Source organism: Pan paniscus, chromosome 1, assembly GCF_029289425.2.
Source record: "Pan paniscus chromosome 1, NHGRI_mPanPan1-v2.0_pri, whole genome shotgun sequence".
Lineage (NCBI taxonomy): Eukaryota > Metazoa > Chordata > Mammalia > Primates > Hominidae > Pan > Pan paniscus.
In genome coordinates this window covers 185908514-185935348 of record NC_073249.2, presented here as the reverse complement: position 1 = coordinate 185935348, position 26835 = coordinate 185908514, and the positions used below count along the sequence as shown (strand labels likewise).

The following is a 26835-nucleotide window of genomic DNA, read 5'->3' as shown; positions in this document are numbered from 1 at the left end:
ACTGCATAGCGAAGAGCCTGGGTGGCCCTGCCTGGCTTGGTGGGTGCAAACCTGACTTCAGCCACTGCTAACTGTGTGGCCTTGAGAAAGTGACATATTCTCTCAGCTTTAGTTTCCTCATCTGTAAAATGGGAATACCATAATGATGCCCAGCTCCTGAGGTTTTTGCAAGTATTAAATGAGATAATGCATAGAAAGTAATTAGCACAGTGCCTGGCACAGCATAAATACTCCAGAAATATCGGCTGTTTTTCATATATATATATATATATATATATATATATATATATATATATATTTCTTTCCTATTAATGTATTTTTAATTTTATTTATTTGTTATTATTATTTTGAGACAGGGTCCCACTCTGTCACCCAGGCTGGAGTGCAGTGGTGCAATCTTGGCTTACTGCAGCCTCAGCCTCCTGGGCTCAAGCAATCTTCCTGCCTCAGCCTCCCAAAGTGCTGGGATTACAGGCATGAGCCACTGTGCTTGGCCTTTTTAATGTTTTTATGGTCAATTGCAATAGTGTTCTTTTTCTTTTTTATGTTTTTTCTTTTTTATAGTAATTATTTTTATTATTTGGTGCAACAGGCATTAACTGCATACTCACTTCGTGGTGTAGTGGGAGCTGCTTCAGAGGACAAAAGTCTGACACTCCTGTTATTTGGCAAATCCCATGGCTTCTCTGCGACTCAGTCTCCATGTCTGTAATATGGGGTTTTACCTAATTCAGGGCTGCTGTGAGAAGTGTGAGCTAGTGTGTATTTGGAGAGAACAAGTACTTAATAAATGAGCCATCTCTTTCCTCCCCATGCCCGTCTTAAACTTTAGAATGATCCTGTGAAGTTCGTATTATTATTATTTTTATTTATTTATGTATGTATGTGTGTATTTATTTTTTGAGACAGAGTCTTGCACTGTTGCCAGGGCTGGAGTGCAATGGCACTATCCCAGCTCACTGCAACCTCTGCCTCCCGGGTTCAAGCGATTCTCCTGCCTCAGCCTCCTGAGTAGCTGGGATTACAGGCGCCCACCACCACACCCAGCTAAATTTTTGTATTTTTAGTAGAGACGGGGTTTCACTATGTTGGCCAGCCTGGTCTCGAACTCCTGACCTCGTGATCCACCCGCCCAGGCCTCCCAAAGTGCTGGGATTACAGGCAAGAGCCACCGCGACTGGCCTACATAGTATTATTATTCCCAACTTACAGAAAAGGAAACAGTCATTAGAGGATACTTAGAAAACGTTTGTGTCGTGAATAAATGAACGAGTGACTGAGTGAGTGGGTGCGTGGACGAACGAATGGATGAATGAATGAGCGGATGTGCGTGGACTCTGCGGGCGGGGCGCCCGTAGTCTCCCTCCTTCGCACCCCGGGCGCCTGGGAACCTCCTCGCGCGTTTGGCCACTCGCTGCTCCTGGCAGTAGGGGCTTCGGGCCCCGCCGCTGTCCCCACCCAGGTATGGGGATGCGGAGTTGATGGGTGCGGGGCGCTGGGAGGGGGCAGATGAAAGGGGCAGTCGAAAGGGGGCCATGCGCGCCGAGCGCAGCCGGGTCATTAGCCGCGGGTGTGAGCGGCGGGGCAGGCTTATCGCCCATCCAGGCCTGGCGGGCGGGCGGGTCCCCGACGCGGCTGCCGCCGCCGCCCGCGGCAGAGGGCACGGCGGTTCCCACGCTCGGGCCCTGGTTCAGGGGCGTTCTCGGGACGGCGTGGCCGCGCTCGCCACCACCGCGGAGGCCGGGCTGTAATTAGGATAATTGCGCTGCTCCCAGCCTGGGGCAGCTCAGGACCCCGGCTGCACCGCGCTGGCCCGGGACGGGCGGGGGCAGGGGGTGGCGGGGCCCGAGCGATACAGCCCCTGGCGCAGTCCGTTCCTCTAGACAGGTGAGTCAGCACACCTGGGCGGCCCCAGCCACCAAGGGGCTTTGTGGGGAAATGAGGGAAGGGGAGAGAACTAGCCTGGACGGAGCACCTAATGTATGCCGGCGGTGTGGATTAAACTATTCCATTACGGCTCAACATTGGGGTATTGCGGGAGTAGGTGAGAACATCTGTCCTGCCCGGTGGTGCCTGACGCAGAGAAGATGTGCAAGACGAATAGCATCTTCATCTGCACAGCAGTTTAGCAGGTGGGCATCAGGAGGCCCAGAGGTTAAGTCTCAAGACTACACAGCCGGGAGATGCATGCTTCAGAAAGGAGGACGATGAACACCTGCCGGGAGTGGTGGCCCACAACTGTAATCCTAGCACTTTGGGAGGCCTAGGCGGGGGAATTGTTTGAGTTCAGGAGTTCGAGACCAGCCTGGGCGACATAGCAAGACTCAGTCTCCCCTACCACTCCATCTCTACAAAAAATACAAAACAGGCCTGGCACGATGGCTCACGCCTATAATCCCAGAACTTTGAGAGGCCAAGGCGGGCGGATCACCTGAGGTCAGGAGTTCAAGACCAGCCTGGCCAACATAGTGAAACCCCATCTCTATTAAAAATACAAAAAAATTAGCTGGGTGTGGTGGCAGGCGCCTGTAATCCCAGCTACTCATGAGGCTGAGGCAGGAGAATTGCTTGAACCCGAGAGGCGGAGGTTGCAGTGAGCCGAGATTGCGCCATTGCACTCCAGCCTGGGCAACAAGAGCGAAACTCCATCTCAAAACAAACAAACAAAAATATTACCTGGGTGGTGTTGTGCGCAGGTAGTCCCAGCTACTCAGAAGGCTGAGGCAGGTGAATTGCCTGAACCCGGGAGGTGGAGGTTGCAGTGAGATGACATTGTGCCACTGCACTCCAGCCTGGGTGATGGTGTGAGACCCTGTCTCAAAAATAAAAAGAAAAGAAAAGAAAAAAGAAAGAAAATGAAGACCTGACCGTCCTGGCTAACACAGTGAAACCCCGTCTCTACTAAAAATACAAAAATTAGCCGGGCACGGTGGCGGGTGCCTGTAGTCCCAGCTACTCGGGAAGCTGAGGCAGGAGAATGGCATGAACCCCGGAGGCGGAGCTTGCAGTAAGCCGAGATTGTGCCACTGCACTCCAGCCTGGACGACAGAGCGAGACTCCATCTCAAAAAAAAGAAAAAGAAAATGAAGACCTATGCCCAGCGAGCATTGGCTTTGCTCCCTCAAGTACCTCGTTTTTACTGCATCTTGGATCCCAACCATAAAGCCCATTCCTGATCCTTAGGTTCTTGGCAGGCCTAATCATAACCGCAGATCTTTATCACTGATACAAGCCACATGAAATCCTTCTGGAAAAGGCAGGTTAAAAAGAAATGATCTGATTTCAAGATCTAATCTCTAATCCTAAACCCAACCTAAACCTTAACCCTGCTCCTCCATACCTAACTCCCAAATTAATCTTCACCTTGGCCCCTGCCCATGTCTCCAAACTTCTCCCCGCAGTGATCCTCTGCCACTCCTCCCACCTCCCCAGGTGCCCTCCTTTCAGTGGTGGTTTCAAGTCTCTGGGTCTTTGCATATGCTGCAGCCGCACGTCAGGATATCCTTTTCCAGGGCCACCTGGTAAACTCCTCTCACCCTTCAAGGTCCTCCACAAGCCCTTGGTGTTCCTTTCCCGGCCCTGTGCCGCCTTGTTTCCTGACCAGGCTCTCCTCAGATTCAGCTCTTAGGAGGTAGGGTCTTAATCTGCTGGGAGTAAAAATTGGAAGTAGAACAAATGATTGATTGTGAATGAGTGAGTGAGAGAATGAATGAGTGAATGACTTACTGAATAAACAAGTGAACACTGGCCAGGTGCAGCGGCTCATGTGTGTAATCCCAGCACTTTGGGAGGCCGAGGCAGGAGGATCACTAGAGCCCAGGAGGTTGAGACAGCCTGGGCAACATAGGGAGACTGGATCTCTACAATTTCTTTTTTTTTTTAAACAAACAAGTGAATACCTATTCTGAATCTAAATCCTTAACCCTCTCCCTGGATCCATTCCCAAGAAGGGAACAATTGGAAGATCAAGAGAACCCCCAGCCACCAGGTGCCCTGAGATTGTTCTGTGTGTGTGCGTGTGTGCGTGTGTGGGTGTGTGTGTTTTCCTGTGTGCATGCCCGTGCATGCACATGCTCTTGAGTCAAGAACTTTGAATCAGACAGGCCTGGAGTCCACTCCTGGCCACAGGGTTCACCAACTGAGTGACCTGAGCAAGTACCTGCACCTCTCTGGGTCTTCATGAACTCAAACATGCTAACAATAAAAAACCCATCATGGAGAATCAGCTCTTCTTCCTTTGTTCATTTACCCTCCCCCAGCCCCTTGCCTATGGCAGGCTCAGTGTTTGGTGCTGCGGGAACAGGAGTGGAAAGAACACATTTTTCCCCTCAAGGAACACTAGTAAGGATAGGAAGCAGGTCTGCAGGGAAGAGGGAACAGCCCCTGGGTGGAGAGGGAAGCTTCTTAGAGGATGTGAGAATCACTTGGGTTTGCTGCTGGACAAGTCAAGGCAGAGGCAGCCACATGTTCAAAGACAACAAGCTGTGAACAAAGGGTTCCCTATTACTGCTGGAGAATGAGGTGGGAGGTGGAGGGTGGTGGCAGAAATTGGGGCTGGTGAGGGTGACAGTGTCCAGATCAGGGAAGGCTTTAGGGGCAGTCTGTGAAGTCTATGAAATATGCACACTTTATTCTCTAAGCAATAGGGAGCCATTGCAGGTTTGGGCAGGGAGGGATGGGCAGGTCTGTGCTGTAGAAAGCTCACTCTGACCAGCAGTGTGGAGGCCATCATGGAGGTGGCTGTGGTGAGAAGCTGGTGGGGGAGTGCAAGGGACATAAAGTGATCTTGGTAATAGCCGACCTTTATTGAATGCCTACTATGTTCTAGGTGCTTAACTCGTCTAATTCCCACAACACCCATCTGAAGTAGATTCTCTCATGAGCTCCTTCTAGAAATGTCATCAAAACACTAAAGTCTCCAATGTTTCTATCTCCAGCCTGAACCTCCCTTCTGAATTCCACACCTATATGTGCAATAGCCAGTTGGCTTCTCTACTGAATGTCTAATAGAATCTTAACCTTAACGAGTCCGAAAACAATCTCCCCAAACCTGCTTCTCTCAGTCTTCTCCATCTCAGTCTTCTCCATCTCAGTCAATAGCAGTTTCACTTTTCCAGTTGCTCAGGCTAAAAATGTTGGAGTCATCCCTGTCCACCCTCCACTTCTTACTTCCCATATCTGATCTATCTGCAGATCTTGTCGGTTCTAACTTCAGTACATACCTTCTGGTCTGCTCACACCTCTCCTCCAGACTGCTGCCAGGTGGGCCAAGTCCCCACTGTTTCCTACCTGAATTACTGCAGCGGCCCCATTACTGATGGGCTCCCTGCCTCTGCCCCTTCGACCTATTCTTCACGCAGCAGCTGGTGTGACCTTAACATACAGAGCTAGATCAGGTTCCTCCTGCTCAAACCTTTTCCCAGCTCCCTAGAGTCAAAGTCCTGAGAATAGCAGAGAGATCCCAACATGATCCAGTCCTTGTCTCCCCAGCCCCTTGTCAGACCTCTTCCCACACGCTTCCCCCCAACTCCAGCCACACTGACCCCCTTGCCAGCTTTCCCATTAACCTCAGAATTATTGCATTTGCCATTCCTTCTACCTGGAATGCCATCTTCCCAGATATCCGTGTCATTTTCTCCTTCAAATTTCTGTTCAAATGTCATCTTACTAGTGGGATCCTCCTTAACCACCCCATTAAAAATAACAACTTGGCTGGGCGCAATGGCTCACACCTGTAATGCCAGCACTTTGGGAGGCCGAGGTGGGAGGATTGCTTGAGGCTAGGAGTTTGAGACCAGCCTGAGAAACATAAGGAGACCCCCCCCCCCCCATCTATACGAAAAATCAAAAAATTAGCCGGGCCTGGTGGTGTGTGCCTGTAGTCCCAGTGACTCTGGAGGCTGAGGCAGGAGGATCCCTTAAGCCCAGGAGGTTGACTCTGCAGTGATCCATGATCCTGCTGCTGCCCTCCAGCCTAGCCAACAGAGCAAGAGCCTGTCTCAAAAACAAAACAAAACCTCACCTTCCTCCCCTACCCAGGCACCTTGTATCCCCTTCCCTGTTTATTGTTTATACTACATGTCACCATCTGAAGCATTTTATAAATTATATTTTACTTTCTGGTTTATTATCTTTCTCTTCTCCTCTCCCCTTCCCTCCCCTCCCCTCACCCCACTAGAATGTCAGCTCCATGAGGACAGAGATTTTTCTTTATTTGCTTCACTGCCATATCCCCAGTGCCTAAAGTATTGTAGGTGCCCAGTAAATTCTTTTGAATGTTGACTATGGAATCTGTGTGCTACAGAAACTAAGGCACAAGGAGATTAAGTAAACTTGCACAAAGTCACACACTAGTAAGTGGTTGGATTTGGATAATGAACTCAGAATATAGGCAGTGACAGCAGAGAATGAGGAGAGGAGGGAATGAAAGAAAACAAGGACCTGACAGATGGGCTCCAGGTCCATGGGCTGATGTTGCACCAAGGGGTGAGGTTGATGTTGTGAGACCTCCGGGGGTTGACATGAAGATTAAATGAGCTCAGACTTGAAAACACATTGTATATATAGGGAAAAGAGATTTTAAGAAAACTATTCCATGAATTTTGAATTCCCAGCCATGTTCCTGGCCTTCTCCACCCTTGCTGCTGAGGCATCTGTTGCTTCCAGTCGGGGGCAGATTCAGCAGCAGATGAGCAGCTCATCCTTAGCTTCGCCTTTCTAAATGGATTTTTTGAAAGAGTAGAGGAGACCTAACAGTGTCAGAATCCAGAATTTCAATGTAAAGGCCTACACACTTGGGAGAGATAAAGAGTTTTTTTTTCCTGAACCCCAAAACTTCCTTTTAAATGTCAAGACCTGGGCTGGGCGCAGTGGCTCACGCCTGTAATTCCAGCACTTTGGGAGGCTGAGGTGGGTGGATCACCTGAGGTCAGGAGTTGAGACCAGTCTTGCTAACATGGTGAAACCCCGTCTCTACTAAAAATACAAAAATTAGCTGGGTGTGGTGGCGTGCGCCTGTAGTCCCAGCTACTCGGGAGGCTGAGGCAGGAGAATCACTTGAACCCAGGAGGCAGAGGTTGCAGTGAGCTGAGATTGCATCACTGCACTCCAGCCTGGGCTACAGAGTGAGACTCTTGTCTCTAAAAATAAAAATAAAATCAATGTCAAGATCTGGAGTCTGGCCAAGTTGGGGCCTGGACTTTTTACTATGAGCCCTGGAGGGAGGGAAGGTAGGAGACAAAGCAGTGATTCTCCAATTTCAGTGTGCATCAGAATCATCTGGAGGGCTTGTTTCAACAGGGATGGCTGCCTGGGCCCCACCTGCAGAGTTTCTGATTCAGTAGCTCCAGGGCGGGGCTGGAGAATTTGCATTTCTAACAACTTCCTAGGTGATATGAACCACATATATATATATATATTTTTTTTAAGAGCCAAGGTCTAGCTCTGTCCCCCAGACTGGAGTGCAGTAGCCTGATCACAGCTCACTGCAACCTCAAATTCCCGGGCTCAAGCAAGCCTCCTGCTTCAGCCTCTGGAGTAGCTAGGACTACAGGCATGTACCACAACACCTGGCTAATTTTTTTTTTTTTTTGTAGAGGCGGGGTCTCGCTGTGTTGCCCAGGCTAGTCTCAAACTCCTAGGTTCAAGTGATCCCCCTGCCTCAGCCTCCCAAAATGCTGGGATTGCAGGCATGAGCCACCGAGCCTAGCTCCAATACCAACCACACTTTGAATAGCCCTGATGTAAGGGTTGTTCTCAGTTCCAGGGGCAGCCTCGCAGAGCCCATGCCCTCCAGGATGGAGGTGTGAAGAGGGAACCCCAGGAGGTGGTGGGGGTGGGTGTATAGAAATGCTCAGGAAGACGGTAGGCAAGAAGAAGGTTGGGGTCAGAGGAGAGGGTGTGAAGGCTGTGGCCAGGAACATAGTTGTGGGCAGCAGAGGCCAGGGGACTTGCCCAGAGGACAGGTGGGACGTGTGCCTCAGCCACACTGCAGAAGGCAGACACTCGAAAGAGGAAGCAGTAGTGGGTCAGAGGCCCCTTCCCCAACCATGAGACTATCCAAGCCCCCAACTCCATTCCCCTTCAGATGTCACCCTGAAGAAGGGACAGATGGGGCTGAGAAGCTGTGAAAGATTGAGTATTTTCTCCCAAAGAGCCTGAGGGGACTTGGGATGGCACAATTTAGAATGTCTTGCAACAACATCATGAATTAATCCCTCTGCTCCTACCAGGGTATGAGGAAGTGGCCCCAAAGTTGCAGTGCAATGGTTAAGAGCAAACATTTCCTGGATGCGCAATCCTAGGCAGGAGACACCCTCTCTGAACTTCAGTCCTCAAATCTAAATCGAGGATGAAAATATCATCCATCTCATCAGATTGAGAGGTTTAAAGGAGACCATGCATATAGTGGAGTGTTGAGCTAGAGCCTGGCAGAGGGCAAATATTCAATCAATGGTATTTATGATGATAGGTTTTAAAGGCTGGGCATGGCGGCTCATGCCTGTTATCCCAGCATTTTGGGAGGCTGATGTGGGTGGATCACTCGAGGTCAGGAGTTCAAGATCAGCCCGGCCAACATGGTGAAACCCCGTCTCTCCTAAAAATACACACACACACACACACACACACACACACACACACTAGCCCAGCATGGTGGCGGGTGCCTGTAATTCCAGGTACTTGAGAGGCTGAGGCAGGAGAATCACTTGAACCTGGGAGGCTGAGATTGCAGTGAGCTGAGATTGTGCCACTGTACTCCAGCCTGGACAACAGAGTGAGACTCTGTCTCAAAAAAAAAAAAAATTCTTCCCTGCCTTCAGTTTGTTCTCTCTTCCCCCTTCCTCAAATACTTATACTTACTGGGACCTACTGGCCCCTGACATGGATTTTGCCTCCTTGGAACTCACATCAGGAAATCAGACCAGTCAACAGGCACTTAGTAGCTGACTGTGGGCTGGTGCTGTGTTGGGGTAAGCTTGGGGCACTGGGACTGGGGACGCTGAGAAGTCTTTCTGGAGGATGAGATGCATTGCTTATTTAGGGGGCTTTATTGAAGCTGATAATAAATTAAAAGTATATATATATTTAAAGAATAATAACACTTGGGGCTGGGCATGGTGGCTCTCACCTGTAATCCCAGCACCTTGGGAGGCCAAGACAGGAGGATGGCTTGCACCCAGGTGTTCAAGACCAGCCTGGGCAACATAGTGAGGCCTCGTCTCTATTTTACTTAAAAAAGAATCACTCCTGGGAAGGAAAGAGTGAAAATTATAAACTTTCTCCCTCAGTCAATGTTCAGAAATATAATTATAATGCGCAACACTTTATAATGGGAGGCAGGAGAGCATGGTTGACTTTGGAATCAGACGAGCTGGAATCCAGATTCTGAGGTTTAACAAATGGTCTGACCCTGGACTACTTAGCTTATCTGAGCCTCGGTTTTCCTTATCTGTAAAATGAGACTAAAGGTAGCTACTTGACATGTGGGTTTGTGGTAAGATTTAAAGGACGCAGATTATGTACAGCACCTAGCATATATTATTTGCTAACTAATTCTGAGTCCAGGGCTGGAGAGTGGATCTGGGCTTTTTTCCTCTCCACCCTGTGTCCTGTCACTTTCTGTTTCTCCCTGGTTTTCTGGATCATAATGAACTGATTGATGACCCACCTGTCTTCTCCACCAACCTGGGTGCTCCTTGAGAACAGAGTCTGGTTCAGGGTCTGTTTAGTTTATCCCCCCCTTTTTTTTTTTGCTCAGAGACAGTCCTGCTGTGTTGCCCAGGCTGAAGTGCAGTGGTATGATCATAGCTTACTGTAAACTTGAACTCCTGGGCTCATGTGATCCTCCCACCTCAGCCTCCCAAAGCACTGGGATTATAGGTGTAAGATAACATGCCCTGTCACTAGATATCTTCTTTGGTGAAGTATCTGTTCAAATATTTTGCCCCTATTTGCATTACTTATTTTCTAATTATTGCATTTGGAAGTTCTTTTTATATTCTGGACACAAGACTTTTATCAAATATATTGTATTAGCCCATTTTTACACTGCTATAAAGAACTACCTGAGACTGGGTAATTTATAAAGAAAAGAGGTTGACCAGGTGTGGTGGCTCATGCCTGTAATCCCAGCACTTTGGGAGGCTGAAGCGGGCAGATCATGAGGTCAGGAGTTTGAGACCAGCCTGGCCAAAATGGTGAAACCCCATCTCTACTAAAAATACAAAAATTAGCCAGGCATGGTGGCAGGTGCCTGTATTCCCAGCTACTCAGGGGGCTGAGGCAGGAGACTCACTTGAACCTGGGAGGCAGAGGTTGCAGTAAGCCAAGACCGTGCCATTGCACTCCAGCCTGGGTGATAGAGTGAGACTCCATCAACAACAACAACAGCAACAACAACAACAAAAAAAGAATAAGAAGAAGAAGAAAAAGAAAAAAGAAAAAGAAAAGAAAAAAAAGAGGTTTACTTGACTCACAGTTCCACATGGCTGGGGAGGCCTCAGGAAACTTAACAATCATGGCAGAAAGTAAAGGAGAAGCAAGGGCACATTTAACATGGTGGCAAGAGAGAGAGTGAGGTAGGGAACTGCCACACTTTAAAACCATCAGATCTCAGGGGAACTAACTCACTGTCATGAAAACAGCAAGGGAGAAACCTGCCCCCATGATCCAATCATCTCCCACCAGGCCCCTTCTTTAACACATGGGAATTATAATTCCAGATGGGATTTGGGTGGGCACACAGAGCCAAATAAGATCATTTGGCCCATGGCTCCTCCCAAATCTCATGTCCTTTCACATTTCAAAACTAATTATGCCTTCTCAACAGTCCCCAGAAGTCTTAAATCATTGCAACATTAACTCAAAAGTCCAAGTCTAATGTCTCATCAGAGACAAGGCAAGTCCCTTCTGCCTATGAGCCTGTAAAATCAATGGTGGTACAGGCATGGGTTAAATGTTCCTGTTCCAAATGGGAGAAACTGACCAAAACAATAGGGCCACAGGCCCCATGCAAGTCCAAAACCCAACAGGGCAGTCATTAAATCTTAAAGCTCTAAAATAATCTCCTTTGACTCCATGTGTCACATCAAGGGCACGTTGATGCAAGAAGTGGGTTTCCAAGGCCTTGGGCAGCTCCACCCCTGTGGCTCTACAGGGTATAGCCTCCACAACTGCTTTTAAAGGCTGGCATTGAGTACCTGAGGCTTTTTCAGGTGCGTGGTGCAAGCTGTCAGTGTATCTACCATTCTGGGGTCTGGAAGACAATGGCCTTCTTCTCACAGCTCCAGTAGGCAGTGCCCTGGTGGGGACTCTGTGTTGGGGCTCCAACCCCACATTTCCCCTCCATACTGCCCTTGCAGAGGTTCTCCATGAGGGCTTTGCCCCTGCAGCAGACTTCTGCCTAGACATCCAAATGTTTCCACAACTCCTCTGAAATCTAGGCAAAGTCTCCTAAACTCCTGCCTTCTGCACACCTGCAGGCACAACACCACATGGAAGTCACCAAGGCTTGGAGGTTGCACCCTCTGAAGCCATGGTCTTAGCTATACCTTGGCCCCTTTTAGCCACAGCTGGATCTCCAGTGGCTGGGACGCAGGGTGCCATGTCCCAAGGCTGCATAGAGCAGCAGGGGCCCTGAACCTGGCTCATGAAGCCATTTTTCTCTTCTAGGCCTCTGGGCCTGTGGTAGGAGGGACTGAGGAAGATCTCTGAAATGCCCTGGAGACATTTTCCCTATTGTCTTGGTGAGTAACATTTGTCTCCTTGTTACTTATGCAAATTTATCCAGCCAGCTTGAATTTCTCCCCAGGAAATGGGTTTTTCTTTTCTACTGTTTGGTCAGGCTGCAGATTTCCCAAACTTTTGCTCTGCTTCCCTTTTAAACATAAGTTCCAATTTCAGACCATCTATTTGTGACTGCATATGACTGTATGTTGTTAGAAGCACCCAAGCCACATCTTGAATGCTTTGCTGCTTAGAAATTTCTTCCACTAGATATCCTAAATCATTTATCTCAAGTTCAAAATTCCATGTATCTCTAGGGCAGGGGTAAAATGCCACCAGTGTCTTTGCTAAAGCATAGCAAGAGTGACCTTTGCTCCAGTTCCCAATAAGTTCCTCATCTCTATGTGAGACCACTTCAGCCTGGACTTTGTTGTCCATATCACTATCAGCATTTTTGTCAAAACCATTCAACAAGTCTCTGGGAAGTTCCAAACTTTCCCACATCTTCCTGTCTTCTTCTGAGCCCTCCAAACTGTTCCAACCTCTGCCTATTACCCAGTTCCAAAGTCACTTCCATATTTTCAGGAATTTTTACAGCAGTACCCCACTCCTGGTACCAATTTTCTGTGTTAGTCCATTTTCACATTGCTATACAGAACTACCTGAGACTGGGTAATTTATAAAGAAAAGAGGTTTAATTGACTCACAATTTCACATGACTGGGGAGGCCTCATGAAACTTACAATAATGGCAGAAGGTGAAGGAGAAGCAAGGCACATCTTACATGGTGACAGGAGAGAGACAGAGAGAGAGCAAGGGAAGGAAGAACCACACTTTAAAACCATCAGATCTTATGAGAACTGACTATCACAAGAACACCAAGGGGAAAATTCACCCCCATGATCTAATCACCTCCCATCAGGCCCCTCCTCTGACATGTGGGAATTAGAATTTGAGATGAGATTTGGGTAGGGACACAAAACCAAACCACATCATAAATCATTTGCAAATATTTTCTCTCAGTCTGTGGATTGTATTTGCATTCTCTAGTGTCTTCCAAAGGGCAGACATTTTAAATTTATTCATCTGTATACCAATACCACACTGTCTTGATTGCAGTGGCTTTCTCTAACTACTCCAAGACAAAGGCATAAGTGAAAAAGGAAAAAAAAATAGAGGAATGTTTTTTGAGTTCTATATGTGCAAGCATACTTGCCAAGAAAGAAATTTTATTTTTCTTAGAAAGTTGTGAGGTCACAGGTCCTCTTCCTAGAGCCCGCCCCCTCCCCACCACTAGGTGTTGTCTGATAGGGACTGAGGTGGACATGACTAACATCTCCCATCTTCTAGAGATAAAACTTTTCTTAATATGGCCTGAGATCACATTAGCTTTGTGATGGTTTCTGTTGACTCACATAAAGCTTGTGATCAACTAAAACTCCTTTGTTTTACAAGTGATCCTGTTAAGTCTGGTCAAGTCAAACCCTCTGCACTGATCAGTAAGCACTTTATATTACATAATTTTTGATTAGTAATTATGTGTCTAGCCTCATCTAGGTACTTTATATAATAAATCACTATTATGGCTACCACATACTGAGCACTTTTACTGTGTGCCAAAGTGCTAAACACTTTGTATACCACATTCAAACCTTGCAACAACCACTTAAAACAGGCTTTATTAACCCCACTTTATTGTTGAAGACATTGAGAGTTTTAGGAGTGATGCCATTCCCCAAGAGTCTGGAGCATGAGTAGGTCTGGGGCAAGTCATCCCAGGCTGGAGTGATGACCCCTATGTTAGGGACTTTTAAATTATAAAACACCAATCAAATGTCAGGGGTGTCATTAGCATCATTACCATTATGCCGACTTGCCAAGTCTAATTTGGGAAACTTTGAAGGACGGGCTTCACTATATCAGTGATTGATTTGTTTACATGAAATAGAAGCCCACTCCAGCTAGTTTAAGCAAAAAATGTAATTCAATATAAGGCATTAGAACTATCTCACAGATCTCAAGGGCAGGCAAGTCACACAAGGACCTTACACTCAGGACTGGTGTTGGGGGAATGCCCACCTTTCCCTCCACTTCTCTCAAAACACCAATTTCCTTTCTGTCTTTCAGACACGTGTCCCAAGCAGCCCTCCTTGGCAAATCTACATTTCCTTACCCAACCAGGACCTGTGGCAAACAGTCTGGCCTCTCCTTGTCCTAATTCCAAAGTTCAGGAATCTGACTGGCCCAGCCTGGCCTCTAGAGTGGTTGCCTGTGAGTCAGGTACCTGCTTCTGCCCCAGTTAACTGGACAAGGAGGCTGGGCTGCATAGAAGAACCAAGGACCCAGGAGACTCCCTGGGCTTGTGGGCTGAGCAGGTACCTACTGAAGAAACCTGAAGAAAACTGAAGAAACCTACTTCAGTTTGGCCTGTCCTGGGGACTAGGACGAGGCCAGGTGGGCCACGTTTCTGCCCAGTCATTTCCCAGTGCTGAGCTTCTTCAGGGGTAAAATGGCTTTCTCTGGCATTTTAGTGTCTTAGTGCCTCTAGAAACTCTGGAAGGTTCTTTTTATTTTTTACTTTTTTACTTTTTTTTTTTTTTTTTTGAGACGGGGTCTTGCTCTGTGCAGCGGCGCCATCTCGGCTCACTGCAACCTCTGCTTCCCAGGTTCAAGCAATTCTCCCACCTCAGCCTCCTGAGTAGCTGGGATTACAGACGCCTGCCACCATGCCTGACTAATTTTTGTATTTTTAGTAGAGATGAGGTTTCGCCACGTTGGCCAGGCTGGTCTGTAACTCCTGACCTCAGGTGATCCGCCCGCCTGGGCCTCCCAAAGTGCTGAGATTACAGGTGTGAGCCACCACTCCTGGCCTCTTTTTAAATTATTTATTTATTTTATTTTTTGTAGAGACAAGGTCTCGCTATGTTGCCCAGGCTGGTCTCGAATTCCTGGGTTCAACCTATCCTCCCACCTCAGCTTCCCAAAGTGCTGGGATCACAGGCGTGAGCCACCATGCCTGGCCAGCTCTGAAAGGTTCTAACAGAGTCTAGTGACATATGTGTAGCTCATGCTTTGGGGGCTGTTTAAGGCTCCTGGGGACTTATCTACCTGTTTTTCTTAGTCCCTTGCCCTGGTTTACAGACCATTCCCAAGGGACTTCCTGTCTTGCCTTCCTGAGTCACTGCTGAGCTTTGAAAACACGATACATGTGCTGCTTTTGACCAGCCACCTCTTCACTGATTCCGTCTAGTCTCTGTGTTTTCCTTTGCTGGGTGTGACTCTTTGAATCAGACTTCCAGAATGTTAGGGCTGAAAGATCATTGCATCCGAATGCCCCCCACTGCTCACTTGTGGGACCTGAGGTGCAGAGAGGAGAGGATGAGTGAATGCAGATACATCCAAGGTGGCACAGAAGAGGGTTTTAGGTGATACATGGACAGACATTTTGTTATTGTAATAGCTATATTTAAACAGACTGTACTGTTGCTTAGGCTGAGGCTAAATTTATTTAAGTAAAATAGTCCAATAAAGAAAAACACAAAGCAAAAATATCTTACAGATTATAAAAAATGATGAAAGTAGTACAGGAATGAGTGACATTTGGGAAATACTACATTGATGAATGAGTGGGTGAATGGATGAATGAATGAATATATCAATGGATAAGGTACAACACTGGAATCTTTAGGATTCATTTTCTTACAGACATGGAATTTTTTCCCAGTCCTTGCACTTCAAGTCAGAGAATCATCATGATCCCACGAAACACCAGCTCAGCCCCCACAGGCGCTATACTTTTGACGAGATGGAACACAAATGGATTACCATGCAGTTCTCTTTTTTCCAGGTCAGCAAAGTCCAAACGCAGGGGCAACTGAGTGTACCTTTTAAGGTGAACGTCTTGAACTCCAGTTGCTCCGCCTCCTTTGGGTTGCTATGACCTTTTTCCTAATCTTAAAGAGAGGAAGAGCTTTAAGGGCCAGATGGGGTCTCTGGTTTCCCACGGGGCTCCCCAAAGGCAGCCCTTCTTGGCAAAACCCTGGGCCCATGCCAGGACTGAGTCATAGAAGGGAAAGTACCCTGGGTGGAAGTTGGACAGTGACCTTGGGCAAGCCCCTTCCCTCCTTCGCTGGGTCTTAGTGCTTCCTCTGAGAAGCAAGGAGGTTTAACTCCACCTCATTCATGCCTTCATTCAATAAACACCAAATGCATTCCTGGCATTTGCTTGGTATGTGGGCAAATAAATAGAGTAATTGGATTCAGTGCCTGGAAGAACCCACAGTCAGGTTGGGTGGGGAGAAGGCACCTAAGGGCCTGTAATTACAGATATGTTTAAGAAGGGCTAGATGATGTGGACAGTCCCTGCCCACTCCGGGATCCCTAGAATGTGTCAGTGCAGGGGAAGGAATACATAAGTAACTTGGCAAGGTCACAGGGCTGCACCCAGAAAAATGTTAGCCCTTGAAGTTAGGGACAGCCCTGGGCCTAGCTCCTGATCCTTCTCCATCCTACAGAAAACCTGCTGAACATGGATTTTGGAGTTGAGCCAATTCAGGTTCCAACCCCTGAGCAGACACTAACTGGAACTGGAAGCTTCACTCTCCGGGCCTCAGTTTCCTCCTTTATCCAAGGGGGATAGGCCCTGGGATCCTAGGACATATGAGGGTTCCATAAGATAAGTATAATGTGTATCATGTCAAGAGCTCAGCACAGGGCCTGGCCCATTGTACGACTCCACCATCAAGGCAGGAGGTCGAATGGACATCTGTCCACTCTGGAAACACACCCACCTCTTGCCTCCCTTGGCTGGTCCCAGGGCTGGCTCTCTTTCTGGGGCCCTCTTACCCAAGAGGTCTTGCCTCAGTCCTCTCTTGACCCTTTGAATGCTCTCAGGGGCTTCCTCTTCTCAGGCCAGAGCCTCCCCATTGTGCACCTCTGCTCTACTGATCTGGCTGTGAACTGGTATGTGCCAGAGACAGGGAGGAGGCTGGTAGGGCTGGGATTCCTTGGGGGAAAGCTTACCAGAGCTGCAGGTTCCCCGGCTCTCTTCCCAGCATTAAATTAGCACTGGAGCTGCCTGGTCTTGCCCAATAACTTGCCCAGGACAAGGTGACATCCTTCCTCCCTTCTTTGAGGCAGGACTGAGTGGCTTCCTAGAAGAAGACAGGCAGGACAAGCCAAGACGCACCCAAAGAATGGGGGAGGGAACCTGATTGGGGGAGAAGATGGGAGAGTCTGGAGCTTGGGGCAGCAGTGGATGGAACAGGTTTGCCCACATTCCTGGCAGGCCCCAGGATTCCAAAGCACTTTCTGTTTTTGTCACTGCCCCACCAATCACATACTCTGCCAGGGCCACAAGGCACCAGGCTTTTCAGAGCACCAAGCCCTTCCACCTTCACTTGTCATTCTTCACACCAAAAGATGGGTACCCCTGGCTCTGTTTTACAGATGAAGAAATTGAGGCTCACAGAGGAAGAATCACATGCCCCAACTCGGAAGGGCTGATACAATTAACATTTAATGGCCAGGTGTGGTTGCTCATGCCTGTAATTCCAGCATTTTGGGAGGCCGATGGGGGTGGATCACTTGAGCCCAGGAGTTCAAGACCAGCCTGGGCAACATGGTGAAACCTGACTCTACAAAAAATACAAAAATTAGCTGGGCGTGATGGCACGTGGCTGTAGTCCCAGCTACCCAGTAGGCTGAGGCAGAAGGATCACCTGGGCTCCAGTGGTAGAGGCTACAGTGCACCATGATTGTACCACTGCACTGCAGCCTGAGAGACAGAATTAGATCCTATCAAAAAATAAAGTAAAATAGCCATTCACTAAGAACTACTATGAACCAGGAACCTGCTATGAACCAGGTGGATTTCATACAAAAATCATCTCTGTTCCCAATATCCCAGCAAGGTGCCCATTTTACAGATGAGCAGACCAAAATGCAACCTGATGAAAGCACTTGCCCAGGGGCCCAGAACTAGCAAGCACAGAGCGAAGATGTGAACCTAGATCTGTTGGACTTCAGATCCTACCTCTTCTCAATGTTAAAGGCAAGGAAGCGGAGGCTCAGTAAGGTTCAAACCATGTCCAAGGTCATACCACCAGCAAGGCAAAGCCAGTTTTCAACCCAGGTCTGTCTAACCCTGCAACTTCTGTGTTTGCCGTATGCTACATTGTCTCAATAAACCTTTTTTTCATGGAGCAACTGGCTGATGCCAAATGACTACAACTGTATCTCAAACAGATAAAGATCCAGGACAGAAAGTGTCATGAACTATTATTACCATTATCATCAACGCTATTATTAATTGCTAACATAGCAGGGTCAGCATTTATACTGTATGATTCAGATTTGCAGAAATAAAACTTTCCTTCCACAACTGAACCCAACGCGATCACAACTCCTCTTCCCCTGATTTATTTCTGGGTTAAAATGTATTTTTTCATGACAACTAAATGCAGTGGGAGAGCGTGCATTTTCTTTTGCTTTAAAGGACATTTGGGGACAATTGGTAAAATCTGAAATAAGTCTACAGGTTAGATAATAGTCTTGTATAATGTTAATTCTCCAATTTTTAATTTTCGTGTTAAAAAAAAATTTTTTTTGAGACGGAGTTTTGCTCTTGTTGCCCAGGCTGGAGTGCAATGGTGCAACCTTGGCTCACTGCAACCTCCGTCTCCCAGGTTCAGGTGATTCTCCGGCCTCAGCCTCCCAAGCAGCTGGGATTACAGGCGCCCACCACCATGCCCAGCTAATTTTTGTATTTTAGTAGAGACAGAGTTTCACCTCGTTGGTCAGGCTGGTCTCGAACTCCTGACCTCAGGTGATCTGCCTGCCTCAGCCTCCCAAAGTGCTGGGATTACAGGCATGAGCTACCACGCCCAGCCTAAAAAATTTTTTTAAGATAGGGAGTCTCACTATGTTGGCCAGGCTGGTCTCCAGTTCCTGGCCTCAAGTGATCCTCCTGCCTCAGCCTCCCAAGGTGCTGGGATTATAGAGGTGTGAGCCAACATGCCCGGCCAATTCTCCAAGTTTGATAACTGTACTGTGGATATGTAGGGTTACGTCCATGTTTTTAGGAAATACACACTAAAGTATTTAGGAATAAAAGGGCACTATGTGGACAACTTTTAAACATTTCAGAAAAAATACACATGCACATGTGCACACAAACACAGAAGAATAAAGCAGATATAGTAAAATGTTAACATTTAGGGAATTTGGATGAAGGGATTCAGAATTCTTTGCCTTACTCTTCCAACTTTTCTATAAATCTGAAATTATGTCAACACCAAAAAATTTAGACAAAAATATTTAGTCTTGTTTGGAAAAATCGTCAGCTCAGGATCTGAACTTGCTGTTAGGGTTGCTCGTCTCTCGGTGGTGCCTTCTCCTTCTGTCCAAGGATCACATCGGGTGGCAGAGGAGCCTTACCTAACATCTATGGGCTTGGGCCTAGGCTTCTGGGCTTGATGGCCCTATGGGCTGCCTTGCCCTCTGTGGTGTCTGGTGCCAGCTTCTCCCCATTGCTTCTCTGCTGGTGTCACTGGTCCTTTCTGGCTTTGGGCCTGGGCATACGTCACTCCTGAAGCCTCCAGCCACGGTGTCTGTTGCCAGAGCTGTGTGCTCTGAGCCCTCCTCATCCTGACCTCAAGCCTCTCACAGGTTCCTCAGGGCTTAGATGTGTCCTACTGGAAACTTCTAATGCTTACCCATGACCCACAAAGGCCTCAGGGGAGTCAGACGTTTGTATGAGTCAGTCTCATCAGGAACACAGAAAGCAGACTGGTTGCTTTAAGAGAGGGAATTGAATAGAAAGAATTGACTATTTCAACAGGAGTTTTGATGGAGACGAAGAAAAACAAAAAATTTTAAATGTTTTTAAAAGAACTGACTAAACATTAATTGACAGATGGAAAAGCTGGCGGCACGAGAGCGGAGGTAGTAACTGCAGGAAACAGACACCACCCCTAGGGAAGGGAGAACAAGGGAGGAAGTTAGGTGTCAGGACCTAGCAGCTGGGACCCAGACCCGGAGGAGGGCATGGCTGTAACTGGTGCTGGTGTCTCCGAGGGGCCACAGTGGGGCTGGTTCTGGGAATGTGGGGAAAACCTAGAAACTAGAACCACTTGCTGCTGGAACCAATTTCCTCTGCCAGGGTGAATGAAGGGCCATCGCTGAGGCGATGGTGACAGGATGGAACGGTATGCTGAGACCTTTCTTCCTGGGACCGCCTTGCACCCTCCAGGGTCCCCTGTTGGCAGAGCCTATCCTGGAAACAGCTGACGGAACAGAAATAGGGTGGGCCCCAATGCCAGCCCCAGCATCACCAGACGGCACATACAGGGATAGGTTTGGGGACAAGGGCTGATAGCTTCAGAACTGGTACGTGGAGGGAATGGGGAGCCGTGGGGCTGGGCCAGAGAGAACGCTGCTTCTCTCTCTCCCTCAATAGGCCTCACAGCCATTCCACCTCCCGTGGAAGGAGGCATATGCCCATTAGTTCATTGGTCTTCTACTCCTTCCACTGGGCATTCACCCTAAGCAGATGAGACCTGAATCCCAGGCACTCGCTCTCTTTTCTATGTTTCTCAGTCCATCCAGGAAGAGTTTCTTGCCTGACCTGAGAAATTACCTACTCGATGACATCAGGGAAACTTTTATTCCTTGGGTCATCCAAGTTTCATCTCTTGATTTTTTTTCCTTTTACTTTTTATCCTCCTTGATCTGTTAATAAATCTCTTGATATTTAAAGAGAAGATTTTGAAAAAAATGTGTCTCTCCTGTATATATTGACTTTGTAGTTGAGTGCCTGGATCTTTAAAATAATTCTGCTTTGGACTTTTATAAGAGTCCCATTTGACATTCAAGGCTGAACAATGACTTCTTTCTCTCAGGCTATACTCCAGTGCCCCCTCAGACAATGGGTGAAGGGCCATTAAACAGAAAAAAAAAAGTTGGTGAGGAAGAAAAAGGCTCAATTAAAAAGCTCCAAATATGACCCTGCTCTACTACTGTGAACTGAGTACTATGTGCTTGGATGTGTTAAGGACGGAGGCCATTGCCATGTGAAGAAGGTAGGAAGATCTCTTTGACTTCAAAGCCCTAGGTTTTCCCCACTGGGCTATCCCACTTTTCTGGGGCCATTTCTAGCCTTTTACCTTTTGATAAACTGAGGCCCAGGAGGCTACTATGCAAATCAGTATTGAATCCAAGTTCGGGAGCGGTCTAACTTGGGCAAGTCATGTAAGCTTACTTTATGTAAAACAGGGATGTCGTGAAGATTTGAGGTAATGGATGCAGAGTTTTGGGCGCACTGTCTAGAAAAAATGGGTATTTGATAAATGGTACTACTACTACTAATAACAATAATTAATGTTTATTGCCAGGCGTGGTGGCTCATGCCTGTAATCCTAGCACTTTGGGAGGCCAAGATGGGGGGATCACCTGAGGTCAGGAGTTCGAGACCAGCCTGGCCAACATGGCAAAACCCCGTCTCTACTAAAAATACAAGAAATTAGCCGGGCGTGGTGGGACATACCTGTAGTCCCAGCTAAATGGGAGGCTGAGGCAGGAGAATTGCTTGAACCCATATGGTGGAGGTTACAGTGAGCCGAGATCGTGCCACTGCACTCTAGCCTGGGCTACAGAGCGAGACTCCATCTCAAAAATAACAATAATAATAATAATAATAAACTTTTATTGACTGGTTACTATGCCAGGCGCAGGGCTAAGCACTTTTCATGTGTGAATTATCTTCATTTAATTATTTGATTTAATTATTTTAATCCACTGTTTCCCTCCATTCCTGCTGGAACACACAGACCTACCTTCCGTCTTCCCACCCTGACCCACTGAGAAACCTCAAGCTTTGGACTTGTCCATGCTGCCCTCTAACCCTAGATCACAGTTCTGAGTGTGAATACTGCCAGCCCAGAAGAGAACATTCATGCTGGATGCAGTGGCTCACACCTGTAATCCCAGCACTTTGGGAGGCTGAGGTGAGTGGATCACTTGAGTCCAGGAGTTTGAGACCAGCCTGAGCAACACGGCAAAACCTCATTTCTACAAAAAATACCAAAAAAAAAAAAAATTATCCAGGCATGGTGGTGCACACCTGGAGTCCCAGCTATTCAGAAGGCTGAGGTGGGAGGCTCATTTGAGCCCAGGAGGCAGCAGTTGCGGTGAGCCGAGATCATGCCACTGCACTCCAGCCAGGGTGACAGAGTGAGACCCTGTCTCAAGAGAAAAGAAGGAGGACATCCATTGCACTCAACTGCACATGCATTGGGATGGTTGGAAACACCTGCATGACCTCCTGCTTTTTGTTAGTATTATTGTTGGATTCTTTCATCGAGCTATTTGCATGTTGTGTAAACTGCAGTTCCCAATATTTGTGAAAACATTTTGTTTGCTTGTTTGTTTAATTGGGAAATTTGAAGGCTTTGTGATTTTATTATTCTTGTTGGTTTTTTTGTTTGTTTGTTTTTGAGACAGGGTCTCACTCTGTCACCCAAGCTGGAGTGCAGTGGCACGATTTCGGCTCACTGCAACCTCTGCCTCCTGAGCTCAAGAGATACTCCCACTTCAGTCTCCTGAGCAGCTGGGACATCAGGTGAGCACCACCACACCCTGCTAATTTTTATATTATTATTATTATTATTGTACAGACAGAGTTTCGGTATGTCGCCGAGGCTGGTCTCAAACTCCTGGGTTCAAGCAATCCGCCTACGTCAGCCTCCCATAGTGTTGGGATTACAGATGTGAGCTACCGCACCAGGCTTCCTGTTGGTATTTTTAACCTATTATTTTGAAATGATTTTAGATTTACAGAAGAGTTGTAAAAAGGAACAGAGAGTTCCCATATAACTTTGACCCATCTTCCCTTTTTGTTACATAGCCACGGCAGGAAAATCAAAACTAAGAAATTGACATTGCCAGCTGGGCATAGTGGCACTTGCCTGTAATCCCAGCATTTTGGGAAGCTGAGGTGGGAGGATCACTGGAGACCAGGAGTTTGAGATTGCAGTGAGCTATGATTGTGTCACTGCACTTCAGCCTGGGCAACAGAGTGGGACTCTCTTAAAAAAAAATTGACATTACCACAACACTATTAACTACACAACTACAAACGTTATTTAGATTTTGCCAGTTTTTCCATGAATGTGCTTTTTCTGTTCCAGGATTCCAGCCAGTATATCATGTTGTATTTAACCATCATGTCTCCTTACTCGCTTCCAATCTGTGACAATTTCTTGGTCTTGTTTTTTCATGACCTTGGCACTTTTCTTTGGTGTTTCTTTGTTTTTGTTTTTTCATTAGAGATGGGGTCCATTAAAGATGGGGTCTCAATTTATAAGCCAGGCTACAGTACAGTGGCACAGTCATAGCTCACTGCTGCCTAGAATTCTTGGGCTCGAGGGATGCTCCCACATAGCTGGGGTTACAGGAACCTGCCACCGTACCTGGCTAATTTAAAAAAAATTTTTTTTTTTTTTTTTTTTGTAGAGACAGAGTTTCTCCATGTTATCCAGACTGGTCTTTAACTCCTGGGCTCAATCCATCCTCTTGCCTGGGCCTTCCAAGGTGTTGGGATTACAAATGTGAGCCACTGCACCTGGCTCATTGGCAGTTTTTTATTTTATATTTATTTATTTATTTATTTATTTTATGAGACAGAGTCTCACTCTGTTACCCAGGCTAGAGTGCAGTGGCAAGATCTCGGCTCATTGCAACCTCTACCTCCTGGGCTCAAGTGATTCTCCTGCCTCAGCCTCCCGAGTAGCTGGGATTACAGGCATGCGCCACCACGCCCAGCTAGTTTTTGTACTTTTAGTAGAGACCGGGCTTCACCATGTTGGCCAGGCTGGTCTCAAACACCTGACCTCAAGTGATCCACCACCTCAACTTCCCAAAATGCTGGGATTAGAGGTGTGAGCCACCGCGCCCAGCCCCATTGGCACTTTTGAAGAGTACTGGTTGGGAATTTTGTAGAATGTCCCTGAGGCTTTGTCTGATATTTCTCACTAGACTGGAGTCATGGATTTTGGGGAATACCACAGAGGGGGAAGCATCCCTCACCTTAAATAATATCTGGGGATATATGAGATCAGCATAACTTGTTGCTGGTGATGTTAACCTTAATCACTTGGTTAAGGTTATGTCTGCCAAGTTTCTCTGTTGTGAAGTTGCCATTTTTCCTCTTTCCATACTCTAGAAGCAAGTCACTAAGTCCAGTCTGCACCAAAGGGGAAAAGAATTAAGTCCCACTTCCCAGAGAAGGTGTATCAAAGAATCTGTGGACATCTGTTAAAACCACCATGGTCATTAATATTTTGAAGAAAATGCTTTGAGGCTATCCAAATGTTCTGTTGCTCCTTAACATTTCATTCACTCTTTTAGCATTCATCAGTGGATCTTGCCTTTTTAACATAAATAATGTCACATTAGCCATTGTTTGACAAAATACATAATGTCAATAAGCTATTGTGAAATCAGGTCTTGTATTGTACTAACCACAATAAAATCTACATGGTCTAGATGAATTTAAAAGGTATTGCATTCAGGGCTGATTCAGAGCTGGGACCTGTGGCCATATTAGCTTAATTATTGAAATACATCTGCCCCTACTCTGTTCTAAGTCCCATTTCTGCCCAACTCTTGGGAAACCTCTCCACAGTTAAAAACAACTTTCTAGACATTTCTGTTAAGTATACTGTGGTATTATGACATATATTGGTTTTTGTGCACAGTTCCGGGTTCATAACTCCCATAGCCCTTGTTACAGTCTTTTGTTACAATGTTGGGCGTGTTAGGCCTCAGGGGCAGGCCTCAGGAAACAGAATCTCTCTTTCTTCTGCCCTCCTTTCATCTGCCACAAGGCAGGCCTCTAATCTACCCCCACCTTTCTGACTATGGGTATTAAGACCCTGTACACACTGAGGAAAGGAATGCTGATGTCATGAAGCTTCTATAAAAACCCAAAAGGGCCAGGTGTGGTGGCTCACACCTGTAACCCCAGCACTTTGGGAGGCTGAGGTGGAAGGCTTGAGCCCAGGAGTTTGAAACTAGCCTGGGCAACATAATGGAACCTGGCCTCTACCAAAAAAAAAATTAAAAAATTAGCCAGGCATGATGGTAAAAGTCTTTAGTCCTAGCTACTTGGGAGGCTGAGGTAGGAGGATCACTTGAGCCCAGGAGGTCAAGGCTGCAGTGAGCTGTTATCCACGCCACTGCACTCCAGCCTGGGCCACAGAGCAAAAACTTGTCTACAAAAAAAGAGAAAACATGGCCAGGCACAGTGGCTCAAGCCTGTAATCCCAGCACTTTGGGAGGCCAAGACAGGAGGATCACCTGAGGTCAGGAGTTCTAGACCAGCCTGGTCAACATGGCGAAACCCCATCTCTAGTAAAAACACAAAAAATTAGCTGGGCGTGGTGGTGGGCGCCTGTAGTCCCAGCTACTTGGGAGGCTGAGGCAGGACAATCTCTTGAACCTGGGAGGCAGAGGTTGCAGTGAGCCGAGATCATGTCACTCCACTCCAGCTTGGGCAACAGAGCGAGACTCTGTCAAAAAAAAAGAAAAGAAAGAAGGAAAGAAGGAAGGAAGGAAAGAAGGAAAGAAGGGAGGGAGGGAAGGAGAAAGGAAGGAAGGAGAAGAGAGAGAAAGAGAGAGAAAGAAAATAAAAAACAAAACAAAACAAAAATACCCAAGAGGACTGGGTTGGGAGAGCTCCGGGTAGCTGAACACGTGGAGGTTCCTGGAGGGTGATGTGCCCAGGGAGGACATGGAAGCTCTGAGTCCCTTCTCCCATACTTTGCCCTCCACGTCTCTTCATCTGTATCCCTTGTAACTTCCTTTATAATAAAGCAGTTAACATGTTTCCCTGAGTTCTGTGAGCCGCTCCTGCAAATTAATCCAACCCAAAAAGGGGGTCATGGGACCACAACTTGAAGCCAATCCCCGCACTGGCTTCAAGAAGTTTTGGAGGCCCGGACTTGCAACTATTTCCCAGGGACTAGGGAAAAAGAGAAGAGAAGTGTCTAGGGATGGGAGGACCGTCCTGGGGACTGAGCTCTCAACTGTGGGATCTCACGTTATCTGCAAAGAGACAGTGTTGGAATTGAATTGGAGGACATCCAGCTGCTGTCCGCTGGTTGGTGTCTCAGGAAAACTTCCCCTCACATTTGATCACAGAAGTCTTCTCTGTTGATTGTTGTGGTGTGTGAGAGTAGGAGAAAAACATGGTTTGGATAGAGTTTTTTTTTCCAACACAAGTACATATCAGAGTTTTATTACAATCTTGCTTCAAGGGGAAAGGTCTCTGGTGGGCCAATCCAAAGATTCACTCCTGGAAGGGACATTTTATGAGAAAAGAGAATGGCCAGCATAATTATTATTAGATGAACAAGAAAAAGAACATATCACCCTATATCATTAAGGCAAGGACATGGGCTTTGGCACTACTTTGTTATTCCCCATGATCCAGTAACTAAAGCAGCAGTGCCTGGCTCAGGACCAGAATGCTCCCCGCCTCTCACCCCTAGCTTGGGGTTGGGCCAGCCTCCATTCTGATGGTCAGCCCTGTGCTGGAATGGTTGTTAATTACTTGACTAGTGTCCAAGTTTTGGGTATCCACAAAACAAGACATATTAATTATTATTATTATTATTGAGATGGAGTTTTGCTCTTGTTGCCCAGGCTGGAGTCCAATGGTGCAATCTCGGCTCACTGCAACCTCCGCTTCCCGGGTTCAAGTGATTCTCCTGCCTCAGCCTCCCGAGTAGCTGGAATTACAGGCATGTGCCACCAGGCCCAGCTAATTTTGTATTTTTAGTAGAGATGGGGTTTCTCCATGTTGGTCAGGATGGTCTCAAACTCCCGGCCTCAGGTGATCCACCCACCTCAGCCTCCCAGAATGCTGGGATTAAAGGCATGAGCCACCGTGCCCGGCCCTTTATTATTATTATTTTGAGACAGGGTCTGTCTGTCACCCAGGCTGGAGTCCCATGACACAATCAGAACTCAATGCAGCCTTAACTTCCCTGGCTTAAGCGATCCTCCTGCTTGAGTAGCTGGGACTACAGGCATGCGCCACCATGCCTGGTT

The 26835-nt window shown here is 47.2% G+C and overlaps 1 long non-coding RNA gene across 2 annotated transcripts in view; it reads left to right on the top strand.

Annotated features, from left to right (window-relative positions):
* Positions 1-347: 347 nt before the first annotated feature.
* Positions 348-26835, top strand: part of LOC117980637 (uncharacterized) — a 37327-nt gene continuing 10839 nt past the window's right edge. The window contains exons 1-5 of one of the 2 annotated variants that reach the window (XR_004672055.3): positions 348-1462; positions 20625-20804; positions 21552-21728; positions 22225-22342; positions 23945-26229. This is a non-coding gene — a long non-coding RNA (uncharacterized LOC117980637). Of the gene's footprint in view, positions 1463-20624; positions 20805-21551; positions 21729-22224; positions 22343-23944; positions 26230-26835 lie in introns of those variants that run through there. The other variant, XR_008620232.2, reaches the window with a different exon arrangement.